Below are 21,715 nucleotides of genomic sequence, written 5' to 3' on the forward strand. Positions count from 1 at the left end.
ACGGCAATGCAAATTGGACTGTCTTCCCTGTCAACGCGGAAGATGAATAATGTAGTTGTGTTGTATATTCAGGGTCACACCACTGACAGTCAATTAACACGTTTGATTGGTGTGTGAACTCATTCTTTTGAACTGTTAATTTTATGTAAATAGTATTCTCTCCCCTTTTTCCCTTTTTCCTCCAGTCGCAGGTTCGCTGTGAAAAGCCGTCCCCCCCCCCTTCACATCAGCACCAGTAGTAACCTGAGCTGAAGCTTTAATAATTGATCATCACACACCTGCTTGGTGGAAGCTATGGGGAGTTTGTCTTTAACAGTCATGGGGCCCTGCGCTGGCCCCTTTTTGATGTTAAAATCAACAAATGGTAGCCCTCCTTTTTTGGAATTCAAAATGGTGAGCTCTTTTTATGGCTTGTTAAGAGATCCTCGCCACCCGTCCGACCTGACCGGGGCTTCTCAGATGGAGGAGATATGATGGCTCATAAATGGAATTTCAATTACGATTTGTTGTTGACGTCTCGGGCGACTCAGGCTTTTATGTTACGCTGCAGACCAGACGTAGATAATGCTCATAGGTAAATGATCCGGTGATTGATCCGACCATTTGAAACCAGGGAGGCCTCCATCCCCCTCCCCTCCTCTCTAGTCTCCTCCGCTGTCCCGGTAATTTGGAGCAGCAGATGCTGAAGATTCATCAAAGTTGACAAGTGAACCCAGGAGCTAGGAATCATGGGAAACCCATATTATTATGGAAATGGATGTGGCCATATCCCCCCTCTTTGTGTTGTTCTGTTATTATCAAATCACAATCTACAAACTGCTGATTTTGTCGTATAGGTCGAGAAACTTTCTTGTGTACGGTATCAGTCTTTTAAAGAGCCATCACACTGCCCATGAATCTCCACTATGTTACATTGATGTGTACTGAATAACTAAAAACATGCACCATGTTTTCATCCCATAGCTTTGCAGTGGTCCATATCTGCACATATTGCTCATTGATAATAATAATATGCCATTTAGCAGACGCTTTTATCCAAAGCGACTTACAGTCATGCGTGCATACATGTTTTTTTTTTTTGTGTATGGGTGGTCCCGGGGATCGAACCCACTACCTTGGCGTTACAAGCGCCGTGCTCTACCAGCTGAGCTACAGAGGACCATTTAGTAATAATAATAATTTGATTTAGTAATAAAGGCTACTTTTATGTAAAAGCAATTTCTCCTGTCTCATCGATGTGGACTAGATATCTCAGATAAGCCTAGGAGGTGATTGGACTATAACTCCTAGAATCTAGGGGCGGTGAGGGTTAGACAATTGCCCTCATTTGCTACTAACAAAGTGAGCAAGGGTACTGTAACTCAGTGGAGGTGAAGAGGGGGTTGGGGCGAGGTGCTAAGCCTTCAGTAATACCACTGGTCCACACTTAACCCTGGTAATACGGGGGAGAAAAACGATACCCGTGTATGTACGTATGGTAATCGACTAAGGACCCTGCTCTCACACCATGCATCAATTGATTTTGGCCTACTTGATCCCTCTGGAGGTCAGCGTCTTCACAGACCCTAAAGGTCCCTGCTTAGACCACCAATTAACACCTTGTCACTGCCGGCTGTTTGCATTAACCAGGATGTGGCGTGGTGACCACACTGATATCCCTATCCCAATGCAGCAGGATGATGGGTCTCCAGTGACCTGACCTCTCCAATGGTCCCATTGGTCCCCACGCGTCCTTCTGCATTAATCACATGGATTTCTTTGAGCTTAAATGATTGAATTTAGGAACTTCGTCGTCTAACATGTCGTTTATCTGGGAGTCTCAGCTAATTATCGCGTGGCTAATTATGAGACAACACAGACAGACACCCATGTGAACGTCATACGCTCTTCTCTCATGCATGCAAAGGCACCTGCTTATCTCCGTGGTGTAAAACATGTGTTATTGGTGAGGTGGTGTATCGCGAAAGAATATGGAACTTGCTAATTGATGTGCTATTCAAACATAGGCTGGTAATTTATGTTAATTTGGGGTGTTACACCTCACTGATGTATGTACTGTGTTCTTTTGACAGGACTCAAGTAGGGTTAAGTTAGTTTGATTAGGAAATGAACAGCACGTTGCAGTTAGAACTAGAGCTGGGACGATAACAATATCGTGATACTCGTTAGTATCGTGGCAAGCTATAGCACACAATATTTTACATACAGCAGGTTTTTAAAGGACCAAAAGTGAGTCTGCTTCATGTTTTCATTTTTGCCATGGAAAACATATTGCAGTACTGGTATCGTCACAGCCCCAGTTAATACATGTTTTTGTTTGTCTGTTTTCACATTCCAGTTGTGTTAGGTCTATATGTTTGCGGCTTTACAAAATAGTATATAGAATTTCTACAATGAAACATATTTTTCCATTGTAGCCCTCCATGAGGTGTGTCTGTGTGTATGTTTGGAAATGAAATAAATAAGTTGGCCTCAGTTCTATATGGAACAGCACAAAATCTTTACCAGCCATTTGTCCGTTTGAGAGAATGACTGGGACTGAGAAAGTGATTCTATTTCCAGGCCATCAGACTGTTAAACAGTCACCACTAGGCGGCCTCCACCCAGTACCCTGCCCTGAACCTTAGTCACTGTTCTACCCGGCTACCACCCAGTACTCTACCCTGCTCCTTAGAGACTGCTGCCCTATGTACATAGTCATTGAACACTGGTCACTTTAATAATGTTTACATACTGTTTTAACCACTTTATATGTATATACTGTATTCTAGTCATGGCTCATCCTACACTGCTCAAAAAAATAAAGGGAACACTTAAACAACACAATGTAACTCCAAGTCAATCACACTTCTGTGAAATCAAACTGTCCACTTAGGAAGCAACACTGATTGACAATACATTTCACATGCTGTTGTGCAAATGGAATAGACAACAGGTGGAAATTATAGGCAATTAGCAAGACATACCCAATAAAGAAGTGCTTTTGCAGGTGGTGACCACAGACCACTTCTCAGTTCCTATGCTTCCTGGCTGATGTTTTGGTCACTTTTGAATGCTGGCAGTGCTTTCACTCTAGTGGTAGCATGAGACGGAGTCTACAACCCACACAAGTGGCTCAGGTAGTGCAGCTCATCCAGGATGGCACATCAATGCGAGCTGTGGCAAGAAGGTTTGCTGTGTCTGTCAGCGTAGTGTCCAGAGCATGGAGGCGCTACCAGGAGACAGGCCAGTACATCAGGAGACGTGGAGGAGGCCGTGGAGGGCAACAACCCAGCAGCAGGACTGCTACCTCCACCTTTGTGCAAGGAGGAGCAGGAGGAGCACTGCCAGAGCCCTGCAAAATGACCTCCAGCAGGCCACAAATGTGCATGTGTCTGCTCAAACGGTCAGAAACATACTCCATGAGGGTGGTATGAGGGCCCGACGTCCACAGGTGGGGGTTGTGCTTACAGCCCAACACCGTGCAGGACGTTTGGCATTTGCCAGAGAACACCAAGATTGGCAAATTCGCCACTGGCGCCCTGTGCTCTTCACAGATGAAAGCAGGTTCACACTGAGCACATGTGACAGACGTGACAGAGTCTGGAGACGCCGTGGAGAACGTTCTGCTGCCTGCAACATCCTCCAGCATGACCGGTTTGGCAGCATGACCGGTTTCCTGCAAGAGGAAGGCATTGATGCTATGGACTGGCCCGCCCGTTCCCCAGACCTGTATCCAATTGAGCACATCTGGGACATCATATCTCGCTCCATCCACCAACGCCACGTTGCACCACAGACTGTCCAGGAGTTGGCGGATGCTTTAGTCCAGGTCTGGGAGGAGATCCCTCAGGAGACCATCCGCCACCTCATCAGGAGCATGCCCAGGCGTTGTAGGGAGGTCATACAGGCACGTGGAGGCCACACACACTACTGAGCCTCATTTTGACTTGTTTTAAGGACATTACATTTACATTTTAGTCATTTAGCAGACGCTCTTATCCAGAGCAACTTACAGGAGCAATTAGGGTTAAGTGCCTTGCTCAAGGGCACATCGACAGATTTTTCACCTAGTCAGCTCGGGGATTAGAACCAGCGACCTTTCGGTTACTGGCACAACGCTCTTAACCACTAAGCTACCTGCCGCCCCTACATCAAAGTTGGATCAGCCTGTAGTGTGGTTTTCCACTTTAATTTTGAGGGTGACTCAAAATCCAGACCTCCATGGGTTGATACGTTTGATTTCCATTGATAATTTTTGTGTGATTTTGTTGTCAGCACATTCAACTATGTAAAGAAAAAAGTATTTAATAAGATTATTTCATTCATTCAGATCTAGGATGTGTTCTTTTAGTGTTCCCTTAATTTTTTTGAGCAGTGTATATAACTACTGCTGCACACACCTTTTCTATTCATATACTGTCCATACACACCATTACATGTACAGTATATACACTGAGTACAAAACATTAACGCCTTCCTAATATTGAGTGTATTCGTCGAGGCATGGACAAGGTGTCGAAAGCGTTCCACAGGGATGCTGACTCCAATGCTTCCCATAGTTGTGTAAAGTTGGCTGGATGTCCTTTGGGTGGTGGACCATTCTTGATACACAAAGGACACTTAAGTGTGAAAAACCCAGCAGCGTTGCAGTTCTTGACACAAACCGGTGCGCCTGGCATCTACTACCATACCTCGTTCAAAGGCACTTAAATCTTTTGTCTTGCCCATTCACCCTCTGAATGGCACACATACACAATCCATGTCTCAATTGTCTCAAGGCATAAAAATCCTTCTTTAACCTGTCTCCTCCCCTTCATCTACACTGATTGAAGTGGATTAACAAGTGACATCAATAAGGGATCATAGCTTTCACCTGGTCAGTCTATGTCATGGAAAGAACAGGTGTTCATAATGTTTTGTACACTCAGTGCATATTTATATACATTATATGTATATATATATATATATATATATATATATATATATATATATATATATATATATATATATTTATATATATATATATATTTATATCCGGTCTCTGACATTGCTCGTTCTGATATTTCTTAATTTCTTAATTTTTATGGATTATGTGTATATTTTCATTTATTTTTTGCTAGGTATTACTGCACTGTTGGAGCTAGAAACAAGTATTTCACTGCACCTGTCATAACATCTGCAAATCTGTGTACCCGACCAATAAACTTTAATTTGATTTTGACATCTCCCCTAAGCCACTGCAGCCCTAGCAGACCAGTAGCCAGTTCTGTGGGAGTGTGTAATTGAGTTTCAAGCCATGGATTGATTTTGAGGAGAGATTTATTATCTGAAACCAGGAGTGTGTACATGGGCAACATGGCCAAGCAGAAGCACAGCCGTTCTACAGGGCAGCTTTGGGGGAAAACATTAACCCCTGGAAAGAGCTTTGGTTGACTACTGCCAGCATGTATGATACTGATATCAGGGTCTATAATGTGAATGGAGATGAACAACTATCCTGCATTGTGTATGCTTTGTGTATGAGTTTCTGTTTGGTCTCATATATGGCTCAATTCCATTGAAAGAACCAGGAGGAACCAGAATGAAAGGGAACAAGGGAGAACCAGGCACAGGGTTCTATAGTTACACCAAGAAATAGGCTAGCATCAGCTCAATTAACGTGTGATTGTGTGGTACTTGTGCCCCTCTACAGGTGGATGAGGCTTTGTTCTCTGCTGGCCAGATCACCCTGGTGCCTTGTATCATGCAGCTGGTGAGTGCTGGAGCCAGGACTCAGGCCTGCTAGTCCTTCAGCCACATAGAGAAGGTTCTGGAAGAAGGGATCAGCAGCCTCACCCTGGGCCATGTGCTGCAGGCCCAATGCTACGCCACCCGCAGCCCAGACATCCCCCTAATCAGAGCAGTCTGGGACAGCAAGCTGAGGGCCGCACAAGAGAAGGTGAGCTGTTTATCCTTTAAAACGACGTATCCTTTCTATAAATGGGAAAAAATTAAGAAAAATAAACAAATAAATAAATTCATTATATTTTGTGAATATGATCAATAGCATAAATAAATGGAATTAACCTCTACTCACACAGAGTAGACAAAAAAAACTGCATCTGTGGGCTTCCATCTCCCTTCGAATAAGGGAGAATATGTGATAGGCTTATTAGACATGCAGGCTTGAATTCTTTATCAGAATTTCATGGGCAAAATGTGGAATTTCCAAATGAGCCAAAGGTCCTACCCTCTCTCCCCCTTCGGAAACCCAGAGCTCTGTGGCTGATATTTACCAGTGAGTGTGCTCATGAAAAGTTGATGATGTGGGAAACACTGGTGTCTTTGATAATATGGAGCTTGGCACAGAAGCAGATGTCTTCCTTTAGAGCCTCCCTAATCCTCTATCCCCCCTTTTGGAGCTGGGCTGAACTCTCCCATAAGCCTCAAACCCCTCTCCCCTGCCACAACCCCGCTTCCACACGGCTAATAAGGGCACCAGGCTCCCCAGCCAGGCCTGCTCCTCCCACAGTAATCTGCCAGGCCTGGGGAATAAGGGCCCAGGGAATAAGGAAGGAGCCCACCTCCAACATGTGGCTCAGACTGCAGGGGGGGTAGTGCAGTGGGGGTACTCACTAGAAGTGCAAATTGGGGACTTTCTAAAATGTGCAAAGTGGGGACTCACTAAAAGTGCAGAACGGAGACTCACTATAAGTGCAAAGAGTGGACAACTTACTCTCACTGCATGACTTGCCTCCATGATGGAGATAGCAGACTAGAGACCCTATTAATGTCACGGTTTACTAAGCCAGAACCCAGAAGCAGACCAGGACAAGGTAAATTGAAACAAAGGTGAGTGTTTATTTAATAGATCCACGAGTGAGGCTGAATAATCCAGGGAACAGAGCGGGTGGCGTGGATGGGTTGTTGAGGGTGCAGTGGTAGGTCCAGTAATGGCTCGGCAGCCGCCGACCATCAGGCAGAGGTTGGGTGAAGGTTCCGGGTGAGTGACTGCAGATAGAACAAAACGGAGGTAAGTATACAGCAAGTCAAAAAGGTGCAAAACAACAAAACTAACGCTAGAAGTTCCAAGGCTGATACACGGACAAACATACTGTTCATGGCTAACGATCCGGCAGGGAATGGATGTTAGGACAGAGCCTAAGAAGGGTGATGATCAGGACCAGGTGTGCAGATTGCTGATGGGATGCAGGTGCGGAAATCAAGAGAGCTCCCGCCTAGCAACGTTGCCCGGCAACCAGGCAGGGAGCGTTCCAGAACCCTCGGGAAACTGGAGATCCCGAGCAGAAAAAACTAGTACCCAGACAGAAACCGACTCAGACTGCAGGGATCGTTACAGTACCCCCCCTCCGACCCAACGCCACCGGGCGGACTCCCGGAGCGCCAGGATGGAGGCGGTAGAAGTCACGAATGAGGTCAGCATCTAGGATCTGTCGCCGCGGAATCCAACTCCTCTCCTCAGGACCATACCCCTCCCAGTCCACGAGATACTGGAAACCCCGGCCCCGCCGTCTGGAATCCATGATGCGTCGCACCGTGTAGGCAGGACCACCTCCGATCATCCGAGGAGGAGGAGGAGGAGGCGGAGGAGGCAACAGAGGACTGAGGAGAACAGGCTTGAGGCAGGAGACATGAAAGGTGGGATGGACTCTGAGCGTCCTCGGTAGTTTGAGTCGAATTGCCACCGGATTGATCACCTTCTCCACCACAAACGGACCAATGAACTTCGGTAACAACTTCCTAGACTCAGTCCGTAAAGGAAGATCCCGTGTGGCCAACCAGACCCTATCTCCGATGGTATAGGTGGGAGCGGGGATCCGGCGACGATTCGCCTGGAGCTGATACCGGTCCGAAACTCTAAGGAGTGCCTTTCTGGCCCGATGCCAGGTCCGGTGGCAACGACGAATATGGGCCTGAACAGAGGGCACTGAGAGCTCCTTCTCCTGAGAAGGGAACAAGGGAGGTTGGTAGCCATACAGGCACTGGAAGGGAGACATCCCAGTGGCAGATGTAGGGAGAGTATTGTGGGCATACTCAACCCAAGGCAACTGAGAGACCCAGGAGGTGGGGTTGGAGGAGACAAGGCAGCGTAGCGTGGATTCCATCTTCTGGTTGGCTCTCTCCGCCTGACCATTAGATTAGGGGTGAAAACCAGATGTGAGGCTGACTGTAGCTCCAATGGCCAAACAGAAGGACTTCCAGACAGCAGAGGTAAACTGAGGGCCACGGTCGGAAACGATATCACTGGGCAAACCGTGGACCCTGAAAACCTCCCTAACCAGGATCTCGGACGTCTCCGAGGCAGAGGGAAGCTTGGCAATAGGCACAAAGTGGGCGAACTTGCTGAATCTGTCCACGATAGTCAGAACGACCGTGTTTCCCTCAGAAACGGGCAACCCAGTGACAAAGTCCAGGGCCAGATGCGACCATGGTCGCGGGGAATAGGAAGGGGGTGAAGTAGTCCAGAGCTGGGCCGATTGGTACTCTTATTCTGCGCACACACTGGACAGGCAGCAACATAACCCCGAGTATCTCGGCCATGGCAGGCCACCAAAAAGCGTCTGCGAAGAAACGCCATCGTCCGAGCCACGCCAGGGTGACAAGCCATCTTGCTGGCGTGGGACCATTTGAGGACAGCAGGGACGAACCGACTCAGGCACAAACAACCGACCGGGTGGACCGTTACCGGGACCGGGCTGCGTCCGAAGGGCCGCCATCACCTCCTCCTCAATCTTCCACCTAACAGCTCCCACGACGCAGTTCCGGGGGAGAATTGTCTCGGTCTTGGACCCACTCTCCTCCGTCTTGGAGAACATCCGGGACAAGGCGTCCGCCTTGTCCGTTCTTAGATCCAGGTCGGAACGTCAGGGAAAAAATTTAATCGTCCGAAAAACAACGCCCACCTGGCCTGACGGGAGTTGAGACGTCTAGCCGATTGCACGTAAGCAAGATTCTTGTGGTCAGTCCAGACAATAAACGGTTGCTCCGCCCCCTCCAACCAGTGGCGCCACTCCTCCAAGGCAAGTTTCACCGCGAGAAGCTCCCGGTTACCCACATCGTAATTCCTCTCCGCAGGCGAAAGGCGACGAGAGTAGTAGGCGCAGGGATGGAGTTTACTGTCCGTGGAGCATCGCTGCGACAGGATGGCGCCAACTCCCACATCAGACGCGTCCACTTCAACGACGAACTGACGGGCCGTGTCCGGCTGAGAGAGAATCGGTGCGTTGGTGAATCGCCTCTTCAAATCCAGAAACGCTCGATCCGCCTCCGGATTCCACTTGAAGGTCCTGATACTGGAAGTCAAGGCAGTTAACGGAGCGGCCACACGGCTGTAATCCCGGATGAATCTGCGGTAGAAATTCGCAAACCCCAAAAATCTCTGGAGCTGCAATCTCGTACCGGGCTGGGCCCATTCCAGAACCGCTCTAACCTTCTCCTGGTCCATCCTAATCTCTCCCTGGAGATGATGTACCCGAGAAAGGATGTCGTGTGGGCGTGAAACTCGCACTTCTCGGCCTTCACGAACAGGCGATTCTCCAACAATCGCTGCAGAACCTGCCGGACATGCTGGACGTGGTCGGAAGGTTCCTTCGAGAAGATCAGAATGTCATCCAGGTAAACAAACACAAAGAGACCGATCATATCTCTCAGGACGTCGTTCACCATACTCTGGAATACCGCTGGAGCATTGGTCAGTCCAAACGGCATCACCTGATACTCGAAGTGACCCATCGGTGTATTGAAACCCGTCAACCACTCGTCCCCCTCTCTGATCCGGACCATGTGATACGCATTGCGTAGGTCTAGCTTGGTGAACACCGTAGCACCCTGTAAGGAGTCGAAGGCAGAACTCATCAAGGGCAGGGGATACTTGTTCTTGACCGTGATGTCATTCAACCCCCGATAATCAATACACGGTCGAAGAGAGCCATCCTTCTTACCCACAAAGAAGAATCCTGCCCCCAGGGGGTGATGACGAGGGACCGAACGAGACCAGCAGCTAGGGACTCCTTGATGTAGGTCTCCAAAGCCTCACGTTCAGGTCGGGAGATACTGTATAACCTTCCCTTGGGGTAGACAGCTCCAGGGAACAGGTTGATGGCACAATCATATGGTCGGTGGGGAGGGAGTGACAGAGCCTTCTGCTTACTGAACACTTCCCCCAAATCGTGATATGTCTCGGGAACCAGGGACAAATCTGGGGGGTTTAGCCTCAATCACCTGACTGGGAACCGAATGGGGACAGGCAGTCTTGAGACAGTTAGCATGACAATCAAGGCTCCAACTCGTTACCTTGCCCGTCACCCAATCGAACGTGGGATTGTGTTCCTTCAGCCAGGGGTATCCAAGGACCAGAGGAACATGGGAAGACGGCAGAATGAAGAATGAAATCATCTCCGAATGATTCCCCGACAACAGCATCTTAACCGGTTCAGTCCTCATCGTGATACGTGCCAGACTACTGCCGTTCAGAGTGGTCGCTTCAATGGCTTCCGGCAATTGCTCCTTGGAAAGCCCCAGCTGTTCCACCAACTCGGCATCAAGAAAGCTTCCATCGGCACCTGAATCGATAAAAGCGTTAATCGCTAAGCTCTGATTCCTGTTCATAAGGGTAGCCGGGAAACGGGGTCTGACAGAGGTATTGAGAGGTCGAAACTGGCTCGCTAAAAGTCCTCCCAACTTTAGCGAGCCGCGCAGTTTGGACGACCGCCGGGAACAGGTGGCGAGGTAATGTCCCGAACCACCACAGTAGAGGCAACAGTTAGTCCTACGTCTGAGTTGGCGTTCCTCCTTGGTTAACCCGTGCCGCCCTACTTGCATTGGTTCAGAATCGGGAGACAGGACCTCTCCACTAATCCTGTGTGGTGGACGATGATCGACGTATTCTGGTCCAATCCCCGACCCGACTGGAACCTGAGAAGCTGATCGATTGGACGGAACCCATTGCTTCTCCCTCCTTCGCTCTCGGACTCGATTATCCACCCAAATAGACAAGGCTACCAAGCTGTCCAGGTCACTAGGCTCCGGATAGGAGATCAACTCATCCTTGAGCTGCTCCGACAGACCCTGGTAAAAGGCCGCTTGCAGAGACTCCTCATTCCACCCACTCTCCACAGCCAACGTCTTGAACTCGATCACGAAGTCGGCCACGCTGCGAAGTTCCTTGGTGAAGCGAAAACAGGCGCCTAGCTGCGTCCCTCCCTCGGACGGAATGGTCGAAGAGCTTCCTCATCTCGGCCGTGAACCCCTGGTATGAAGCCATGCAGGGGTCTTGTCGTTCCCAAACGGCTGAAGCCCACTCCAGCGCTCGACCACGCAGCAACTCAATCACAAAGGCTATCCTAGCCTTGTCTGTGGCATAAGAGTAGGGCTGTAGATCGAACACTAACCCACACTGCATAAGGAAAGAACGGCATCTTCCCAGCTCCCCCTCATATTTATCCGGCGTCGGAACCTTGGGCTCACGGAAGGACACAGCTCCAGAAGCGGCAGGCGAGATGGGTGAAACCGGTAGTGGATCCTCCACCGGAAACTTGCGCTGGTTCTGGACCTCCGTCAGACCGGTAGAAAGGTTCGAACTGCCAACGCGATCTCCTGTAGCTCCGTGCTATGATGGCCCAACATCTTCTCCTGATGGGTAATGGCATGGCGAACAGAGTCCAGGTCCGCTGGGTTCATTACTGGCCGGATCGTTCTGTCACGGTTTACTAAGCCAGAACCCAGAAGCAGACCAGGACAAGGTAAATTGAAACAAAGGTGAGTGTTTATTTAATAGATCCACGAGTGAGGCTGAATAATCCAGGGAACAGAGTGGGTGGCGTGGATGGGTTGTTGAGGGTGCAGTGGTAGGTCCAGTAATGGCTCGGCAGCCGCCGACCATCAGGCAGAGGTTGGGTGAAGGTTCCGGGTGAGTGACTGCAGATAGAACAAAACGGAGGTAAGTATACAGCAAGTCAAAAAGGTGCAAAACAACAAAACTAACGCTAGAAGTTCCAAGGCTGATACACGGACAAACATACTGTTCATGGCTAACGATCCGGCAGGGAATGGATGTTAGGACAGAGCCTAAGAAGGGTGATGATCAGGACCAGGTGTGCAGATTGCTGATGGGATGCAGGTGCGGAAATCAAGAGAGCTCCCGCCTAGCAACGTTGCCCGGCAACCAGGCAGGGAGCGTTCCAGAACCCTCGGGAAACTGGAGATCCCGAGCAGAAAAACTAATACCCAGACAGAAACCGACTCAGACTGCAGGGATCGTTACAATTAAAGCTTATATGCTACAGAGAAGAGTCTAGTGAAGACTTATTGATAGAGTTGGGACATAGTGACAAAGTGAGGACTCATAACTATTGTGAGGAGAGTTGTAAGAATTAATTAAAATTGGCCACCAACATGAGTGAAATAAACTTTCCCAATTATAAAACTGTGAATGCTAGGAATTTGCATGTTTAAAGTTTTAATGTAATGTGCACAAGTACAGTGAAATGCCTTTCTTGCAATCTCTAAACCCAACAATGCAGTTATCAATATCAATGTAGTAGTAAAAATAACATAAGGTTTAGGGACTGTCAGACCATTGACTCAGAGGTCAAAGCTTTGAGAACTAGTTGGCTACAGCATCAGTACCAGGTTAGATGTGCTCCAACACGGCCAACATTGTCCATCTGTTCAACATCCAATCAATTGGTGGAAAACAAGTAAATGGTGTCTCCAGTGGACTGCTTATTGGCACCTTGAGACTGCTGCTGCCACAGCCTCCATTCTGACTGGCACTTGAATGAACCCCTCCACAGATTGACAGCTCTGTGTGTTTCCCCCCTGAACAGGTTATTTAACCCTCTCTCAGCCCTTAGTGGTTACTACAGTGGGCTAGGTGGTAAGGGTTACTAAACTCCCACCTCCCCCTGTGAGGTATCCTCCGAGTAGCTATTGATCTTAGTTAGTTCCCAGCTCTTCCATCTCTCCTCCCCTCCCTCCCCTTTCTCAGCACAGCTGGGGAGGGAGGAGAGGAGAGGATCCAGGGGAGAGGGAAAGACTGTGGCAGGGGCCTGCCTGCGTTTCATCCTGGGCCAGGTGAAACAGCTCTGTCCCTGGGGTGGGGATTAGACAAAGCGCTGGTGCTCATTTGAAGTGATTGTAATGAGAATATTTAACACAGGTCAAATACAGATAACACAGCTCCCGCAGAGACTGAGGAATAACTCACCCTCTCCTTCACTCACTTTACTCAGTCAGGGCTCAGAACTGGCTAAGTGCACCGGCTATATATGGGATCTTTATGTTCTTGGTTACTGTATTTTACTGTGTTTTTTTACCTGGATTCATTTAGAAATTCCATGGTAAAGTGGTAATTATAGATATTTTTGCCACATAATGACGTAAACTAGAAACGATAAATCTCCAGGTCCTGTTTTTAGATGTGGATCGTCTACTCGATTGTCTTTGTCAGTAGCTATTGATTCACACTAGAAACACCTGGTGGGGTGGCTCTTCACAGAAACAACATCTTCACCCATGCAATTAGCTACATAGGAAACCAATAGACCCTGAATCCACCCCTGACTAAAACCAGGCTCACTTTGAATAAATGTGTCTTCTCTTGTTAGTTCTAACACCTTGACTACCAGGACTCACTCACTCTTACCCGACTAGCTCCTGCAAGCAACACTAAAACCCTCTCGTTATTTATTTTTGGCACCACGAATAATAACAGACAAAAACATTTATCACGTTTACCACCAGTGCCGCGAACAAACATAACCAGCAATCAGAGCTGTGATGAGGTGGGAGATATCAGACTGCTGAGGCAGAAGGAAACAATGGTGCGTGGCTCCTCTCCTCAGATGCGCAGAGTGGCCACGTTGTTGTTGTGCGTTGATAATTTCTCTAATCAGGTGGACGGGGAAGCTTGCAGGGTTAATTGGGAGCACGCTGGAGCCGCCTCGCGTGTGAAATCGTATTTATGGTGCGTCGAACCGTGAGGTCAGCGTGTGTGTGGGATGAATAAGGAGGTGTGCATGCAATACGTCGATAATTGTTAGCCAGATTTCTCTGTCATTACAGACAAAAGCTCTGGAAAACATGGCAACTTCCTTTGTGTTGATGCCAATGATTTTCTCCTAGTTATTAGTTAGGCTAAATGTTTTGTATTCATTAATGCACATCATGTGATGTGTGATCCAATGGCAATTTCCATGACAAGAAGTTACACAGGATCGCAGTGCAAAGTCAAGTGCTGTGCTATGGTCGTTTGCTGTGTTTGACTGAATCCCGGCTTGAGTGTTCTGTAGTAGGCCCTCTATATGGTATCCATCAACCTCCACGCACCTAAACATATAGTCCTTTATTTAATAAGGGTTCCTCTCACTCCCTCCTGTATATCCCCTCCCCTCCCTTTAACCCTGTTCTGTCCCCTCTCTTCAGGAGGGAGCTGTTAGTGTTAGCTAACCTAATGCACCTCCAGAACCACAGCAGCAGTAGACTGGCTTTGGTTTACACACGTGGCCCCAGGGCTACAGCCAGCCAGCCTGCAGAGTATACAGAGAGGAGAGGGTGGATATTGTAGGGACTGACGGCCCACTGCTACACCAAGCCTGCAGAGGAAACAGAAAGAGAGAGAGGAGAGGGGGAATAATGTGGGGACTGGTGGGCCAAGTATCTTAGGCAGCCACACAGAGGAGAGGAGAGCCAGGCAGCCCCAGCCACACACTGAAGCCCTCCCGCTGGGCAGGAAATGTAGGGGAACTGCCCCATCAGCTCCCCGCTGCTCGCCGGCTTTACACCACTTCCATATTACGGTGTTTACCGTTCGCCTTTCACGCCTCTCGGGACCCCAGCCCCGGCCCCGCACCAAGCGTGTGTGAGAGAAAGGGGAAAAGGAAGGGGGGGAAAGAAAATAAACATGGTGTAAAACAGGTCACACCCTCCCTCCGACAGTGGCTGAGAGTTCCAGATTTCACTCGTTTACCTGCTGGTCTGGAGAGAGAGATTTAGTTAGTGAGCCAACTGAATGAAGGATGAAGTTATGTGATGCATTGCATTAAGGAGCACCCGCCATCAAAGAGCAGAACCCCCCAATCTCACACACACACACACACACACACACACATCATCTCACACACACACCCTCTACTGTAGGCACTCAGCTCAGCCATATATCAGAATTTGTCACCTCTTTATTTTATTGCATTCATTTAATAAATGATTTCTCGCCAGGCGGGTAGAGTGCTTTCACTCCCGACAGCAGAGAGACACACTACAGTAATGAAGTACTGACTGACTACAGACACATCACCACAGGCTGAAACACTGAAATCACAGGGAAGGAAGAAATAAACTCAGACCGAATGTACTGCACCAAGCCCTCTCTTAATGTAACATTTGGAGAGATAAATAAATAAAGGAGTTGATTTAACCACCTCAGACAACCCTGGCAGGAAAAACAAAGTCTGGAAGTTTAGGTTTGTGCGAATGTTTGCAGTGACCTGCCAGAGGCTAGTGTACCGTAGCTTAGCGTAGCATTAACATCGAGGGTCTCTGTTGTCTCATTGGGTACAGTATGGTACCTCAGCCCCCTGGGCCAACAGGATAGCATTTAAGCCTGGTTAAGCAGGGCTCTTGTCCCCTTCACCACCCCATCCCTCCCCGTCCCAGAGCAATGAGTATTGACAAGTGTAGGCCTGGGAACCTCCATGAGAATACCTAGCCGTGCGCTAAGTGCTAATCTAACATTTATCAAAGCAGAGGCAGCATATTTGTATCCTGTCACACCACTCAACAGCACACAGGTCTTCCCGATACACTCCTCTATTGTCTGCTGCTGTTGTTGTTATACACCATCACCACTAACTAGGGCTTCACAGTGAACAAATGGAGTGAACAAATCTAGGCTTTTAGTTTTATTTTTTTCCCCCCATCGTCCTTCTCCACTCTCCAAGGCGAGAGGTTGGTTGTTGATACACAATCAGGCCTTAGCTAAAGTTTAATCTGGAGGTAAGTGGGTTGGGCGTTTGTGTAGCTGGCGGATTGGGTTGTGGCGGGTTCATCCGTTGAGGGGGACAAAGAGGCCGCTCATCTGCTCTCGTCAAAGATTTTTTGTGTGAGTGAATTTCAAAATAAAGTGTATGTAACCTGTTATTATTCTGCACTTACGAAGTGGGGTGTAAGTGGATGAAAATTGATCCAGCAAATTGAAAAGGGGGTTAAGTGTTTTTGCCCTATTGACTCCAGCCGAAATGGCTGTTGTATAAAACACTCATTTCTCACCCATTAGCAGATGAGGGCCGCAGCCAAGTATTATTGGAGGCCTACATTGAGCTGGCAGAACACATTTTGTAGCTGATAATGGCACACTGACACCGTCTGGAGGAGGAAAACAGATTTTAATCATTCGTAGCCATCATGGCAGTTTTCTGCTAAATGTGTGTGGGGTGATTGGTAAAATAGTGTGAAATCGCCACAACATGTCTGGAATCATGATATTCTTTGAAACAGTGAAAAAGGCTTCTCTGAAAGAAGCTGTCATGTTATCAGATAGACTTCAAACATATTATACAGTATGTGCTATTGGTGATGCACTGCTGTGTGGGCAGCCATACATACCCCTATGTATTTATTTGGACAGTGAAGCTCAAACTTTTAATTTGGCTCTATACTCCAGCATTTTGGATTTGAGATCAAATGTTTTATATGAGGCAAATGTACAGAATATCACCTTTTATTTGAGGGTATTTTCATACATATCTGTTTTACCGTTTAGAAATTACTGCACTTTATGTATCTGGACAAATTCACTTATAGTGTATAACATTTTGTAAAATGATTAGTATTTGGTCCCATATTCCTAACACACAATGACTACATAAAGCTTGTGACTCTACAAACTTGGATGCAGTTTCAGTTTATTTTAGTTGTGTTTCAGATTATTTTGTGCCCAATATAAATGAATGGTATATAATGTATTGTGTCATTTTGGAGTCAATTTTATTGTAAATAAAGTGCATCCATGGCAATGCCCCTCCATACCTTAAAGAACTGCTCTTATCCCATAACCCCACCTGCAACCTCAGATCGAGCGATAGTCTGCTCCTACATGTCCCCAGGACCAAGCTTTGCTCCATGGGAGATCAGGCTTTCTGACATGCCATACTCTTTTTGGCCAGACATCATTAGATACATGGATTACACATACAGTGGGGAAAAAAAGTATTTAGTCAGCCACCAATTGTGCATGTTCTCCCACTTAAAAAGATGAGAGAGGCCTGTAATTTTCATCATAGGTACACGTCAACTATGACAGACAAAATGAGAAAAAGAATTCCAGAAAATCACATTGTAGGATTTTTAATGAATTTATTTGCAAATTATGGTGGAAAATAAGTATTTGGTCAATAACAAAAGTTTCTCAATACTTTGTTATATACCCTTTGTTGGCAATGACACAGGTCAAACGTTTTCTGTAAGTCTTCACAAGGTTTTCACAAACTGTTGCTGGTATTTTGGCCCATTCCTCCATGCAGATCTCCTCTAGAGCAGTGATGTTTTGGGGCTGTCACTGGGCAACACAGACTTTCAACTCCCTCCAAAGATTTTCTATGGGGTTGAGATCTGGAGACTGGCTAGGCCACTCCAGGACCTAGAAATGCTTCTTACGAAGCCACTCCTTCGTTGCCCGGGCGGTGTGTTTGGGATCATTGTCATGCTGAAAGACCCAGCCACGTTTCATCTTCAATGCCCTTGCTGATGGAAGGAGGTTTTCACTCAAAATCTCACGATACATGGCCCCATTCATTCTTTCCTTTACAAGGATCAGTCGTCCTGGTCCCTTTGCAGAGAAACAGCCCCAAAGCATGATGTTTCCACCCCCATGCTTCACAGTAGGTATGGTGTTCTTTGGATGCAACTCAGCATTCTTTGTCCTCCAAACACGACGAGTTGAGTTTTTTACCAAAAAAGTTATATTTTGGTTTCATCTGACCATATGACATTCTCCAAATCCTCTTCTGGATCATCCAAATACACTCTAGCAAACTTCAGACGGGCCTGGACATGTACTGGCTTAAGCAGGGGGACACGTCTTGCACTGCAGGATTTGAGTCCCTGGCTGCGTAGTGTGTTACTGATGGTAGGCTTTGTTACTTTGGTCCCAGCTCTCTGCAGGTCATTCACTATGTCTCCCCGTGTGGTTCTGGGATTTTTTGCTCACTGTTCTTGTGATCATTTTGACCCCACGGGGTGAGATCTTGCGTGGAGCCCCAGATCGAGGGAGATTATCAGTGGTCTTGTATGTCTTCCATTTCCTAATAATTGCTCCCACAGTTGATTTCTTCAAACCAAGCTGCTTACCTATTGCAGATTCAGTCTTCCCAGCCTGGTGCAGGTCTACAATTTTGTTTCTGGTGTCCTTTGACAGCTCTTTGGTCTTGGCCATGGTGGAGTGTGGAGTGTGACTGTTTGAGGTTGTGGACATGTGTCTTTTATACTGATAACAAGTTCAAACAGGTGCCATTAATACAGGTAACGAGTGGAGGACAGAGGAGCCTCTTAAAGAAGAAGTTACAGGTCTGTGAGAGCCAGAAATCTTGCTTGTTTGTAGGTGACCAAATACTTATTTTCCACCATAATTTGCAAATAAATTCATAAAAAATCCTACAAAGTGATTTTCTGGATAATTTTTTCTCAATTTGTCTGTCATAGTTGACGTGTACCTATGATGAAAATTACAGGCCTCTCTCATCTTTTTAAGTGGGAGAACTTGCACAATTGGTGGCTGACTAAATACTTTTTTTCCCCACTGTACATGTCTTCTGCCCCGACGACGATGGCAGTATTATCAGCAGCACCTGTCTTTTACTAAAGAAATGAGTTAACTTAGGTACTTTTTCCGTTCAAATTAAATCTTCTTTCTTTTTATTTTCTCTGCCCAGCTGAAAGCACCTCTTTGCTGCAGCGTCATTTCAATGAAAGTCACGTTTGCAATTATATCGCGTGAAACAATACACAGGAACTCTGTCAGGGTGGAAAAGTCCATTATTATGAACCAGTCCGTGGGTGATTAATGACACTATTATGAGAAAAACTTGGATTATATTGATACAAAACATTAGGAACACCTTCTCTTTCCATGAAATATACTGACCAGGTGAATCCAGGTGAAATCTATGATCCCTTATTGATGCCACCTGTTAAATCCACTTCAATCAGTGTAGATGAAGGGGAGAAGACAGGTTAAAGGAGGATTTTTAAGCCTTGAGACAACTAAGACATGGATTGTGAATGTGTGCCATTTAGAGGGTGAATGGGCAAGACAAAATATTTACAGTGGCTTGCGAAAGTATTCAGCCCCTTGGCATTTTTCCTATTTTGTTGCCTTTCAACCTGGAATTAAAATAGATTTTTGGGGGGTTTGTATAATTTGATTTACACAACATGCCTACCACTTTGAAGATGCCAAATATTTTTTATTGTGAAACAATCAAGAAATAATAAGAAAAAACAGAACTTGTGTTCCGCTGGTGTACAGCAATCTTTAAGTCATACCACAGATTCTCAATTGGATTGAGGTCTGGGCTTTGACTAGGCCATTCCAAGACATTTAAATGTTTCCCCTTAAACCACTCAAGTGTTGCTTTAGCAGTATGCTTAGGGTCATTGTCCTGCTGGAAGGTGAACCTCCGTCCCAGTCTCAAATCTCTGGAAGACTGAAACAGGTTTCCCTCAAGAATTTCCCTGTTTGTCTTTCCCCATCCATCATTCCTTCAATTCTGACCAGTTTCCCAGTCCCTGCCGATGACAACATCCCCACAGCATGATGCTGCCACCACCATGCTTCACTGTGGGGATGGTGTTCTCGGGTGATGAGAGGTGTTGGGTTTGCGCCAGACATAGCGTTTTCCTTGATGGCCAAAAAGCTCCATTTTAGTCTCATCTGACCAGAGTACCTTCTTCCATATGTTTGGGGAGTCTCCCACATGGCTTTTGGTGAACACCAAACGTGTTTGCTTATTTTTTTCTTTAAGCAATGGCTTTTTTTCTGGCCACTCTTCCGTAAAGCCCAGCTCTGTGGAGTGTACGGCTTAAAGTGGTCCTATGGACAGATACTCCAATCTCCGCTGTGGAGCTTTGCAGCTCCTTCAGGGTTATCTTTGATCTCTTTGTTGCCTGTCTGATTAATGCCCTCCTTGCCTGGTCCGTGAGTTTTGGTGGGCGGCCCTCTCTTGGCAGGTTTGTTGTGGTGCCATATTCTTTCCATTTTTTAAATAATGGATTTAATGGTGCTCCGTGGGATGTTCAAAGTTTCTGATATTTCTTTATAACCCAACCCTGATCTGTACTTCTCCACAACTTTGTCCCTGACCTGTTTGGAGAGCTCCTTTGTCTTCATGGTGCCGCTTGCTTGGTGGTGCCCCTTGCTTAGTGGTGTTGCAGACTCTGGGGCCTTTCACAACAGGTGTATATATACTGAGATCATGTGACACTTAGATTGCACACAGGTGGACTTTACTTAACTAATTATGTGACTTCTGAAGGTAATTGGTTGCACCAGATCTTATTTAGGGGCTTCATAGCAAAGGGAGTGAATACATATGCACACACAACTTTTCCGTTATTTATCTTTTAGAATTTTTTGAAACAAGTTATTTTGTGTATGTCCATTACATGAAATCCAAATAAAAATCAATTTCAATTACACGTTGTAATGCAACAAAATAGGAAAAACGCCAAGGGGGATGAATACTTTTGCAAGGCACTGTAAGTGCCTTTGAACAGGGCATGGTAGTAGGTGCCCGGTGCACCGGTTTGAGTGTGTCGAGAACTGCAACACTGCTGGGTTTTTTATGCTCAACAGTTTCCTGTGTGTATCAAGAATGGTCCACCCCCCAAAGGACATACAGCCAACTTGACACAACTGTGGGAAGTATTGGAGTCAACATGGGCCAGCATCCCCGTAGAACGCTTTCGATACCTTGTAGAGTCCATGCCCTGACAAAGTGAGGCTATTCTGAGGCCAAAAGGGGGTGCAACTCAATATTAGGAAGGTGTTCCTAATGTTTTGTACACTCAGTGTATGTAGATGTATGAAAATAAATGATTGATCTATTATTCATTATTATTCAGCTGTATGGGTGGGGGGTTGGGGGTGGGGGCCTCGAGCGGAGCATGGGGGGAGACTCAAGCTGAGAAATTATTAAAAAAGAAATGATTACTAGTATGATTATTTTTTATTATGGCCGGCTCACAAGGCTCCTTGATGGTATGAGGCTTGAGGCAATTGCCTCTTCTGCTTAATGGTAAGCCCGCCACTGATTCTGTACTGTCGCCTCATATTAAACATTTGATCTCAAATCCCAAATGCTGGAGTACAGAGCCAAATGTACACATTTTGGCTTCACTGTCCAAATAAATATACTGCGTGCCACCCTCCAGAGTGCCATGCTGAAGATGGGTGGTGGTGGTGGGCTCTCTCCGCTATGTGCCAGGGTGTTCTACAAGTGTGACAACGCTCTGGCTGGACAGCTCCTGGTACACCCATAAGAATATGTTTTAACTTTTTAAAATTCAAATTACATTTATTTGGTATAAAAGGGAAAGGGGGATACCTAGTCAGTTGTACAACTGAATGCATTCAACCGAAATGTGTCTTCTGCATTTAACCCAACCCCTCTGAATCAGCGACGTGCGGGGGACTGCCTTAATCGACGTCCACGTCATCGGTGCCTGGGGAGCAGTTGTT

The 21,715-nt window shown here is 46.8% G+C and overlaps 1 long non-coding RNA gene across 6 annotated transcripts in view; it reads left to right on the top strand.

The window, feature by feature from the left end:
• Nucleotides 1-21,715, top strand: part of LOC121544766 — a 111,793-nt gene that overhangs the window by 79,038 nt on the left and 11,040 nt on the right. For all 6 annotated transcript variants that reach the window (XR_006657603.1, XR_006657604.1, XR_006657601.1 and 3 more), the window contains one exon: nucleotides 5,675-5,920. This is a non-coding gene — a long non-coding RNA (uncharacterized LOC121544766). The remainder of the gene's footprint in view (nucleotides 1-5,674; nucleotides 5,921-21,715) is intronic.

This window comes from Coregonus clupeaformis, chromosome 29, assembly GCF_020615455.1.
Source record: "Coregonus clupeaformis isolate EN_2021a chromosome 29, ASM2061545v1, whole genome shotgun sequence".
Lineage (NCBI taxonomy): Eukaryota > Metazoa > Chordata > Actinopteri > Salmoniformes > Salmonidae > Coregonus > Coregonus clupeaformis.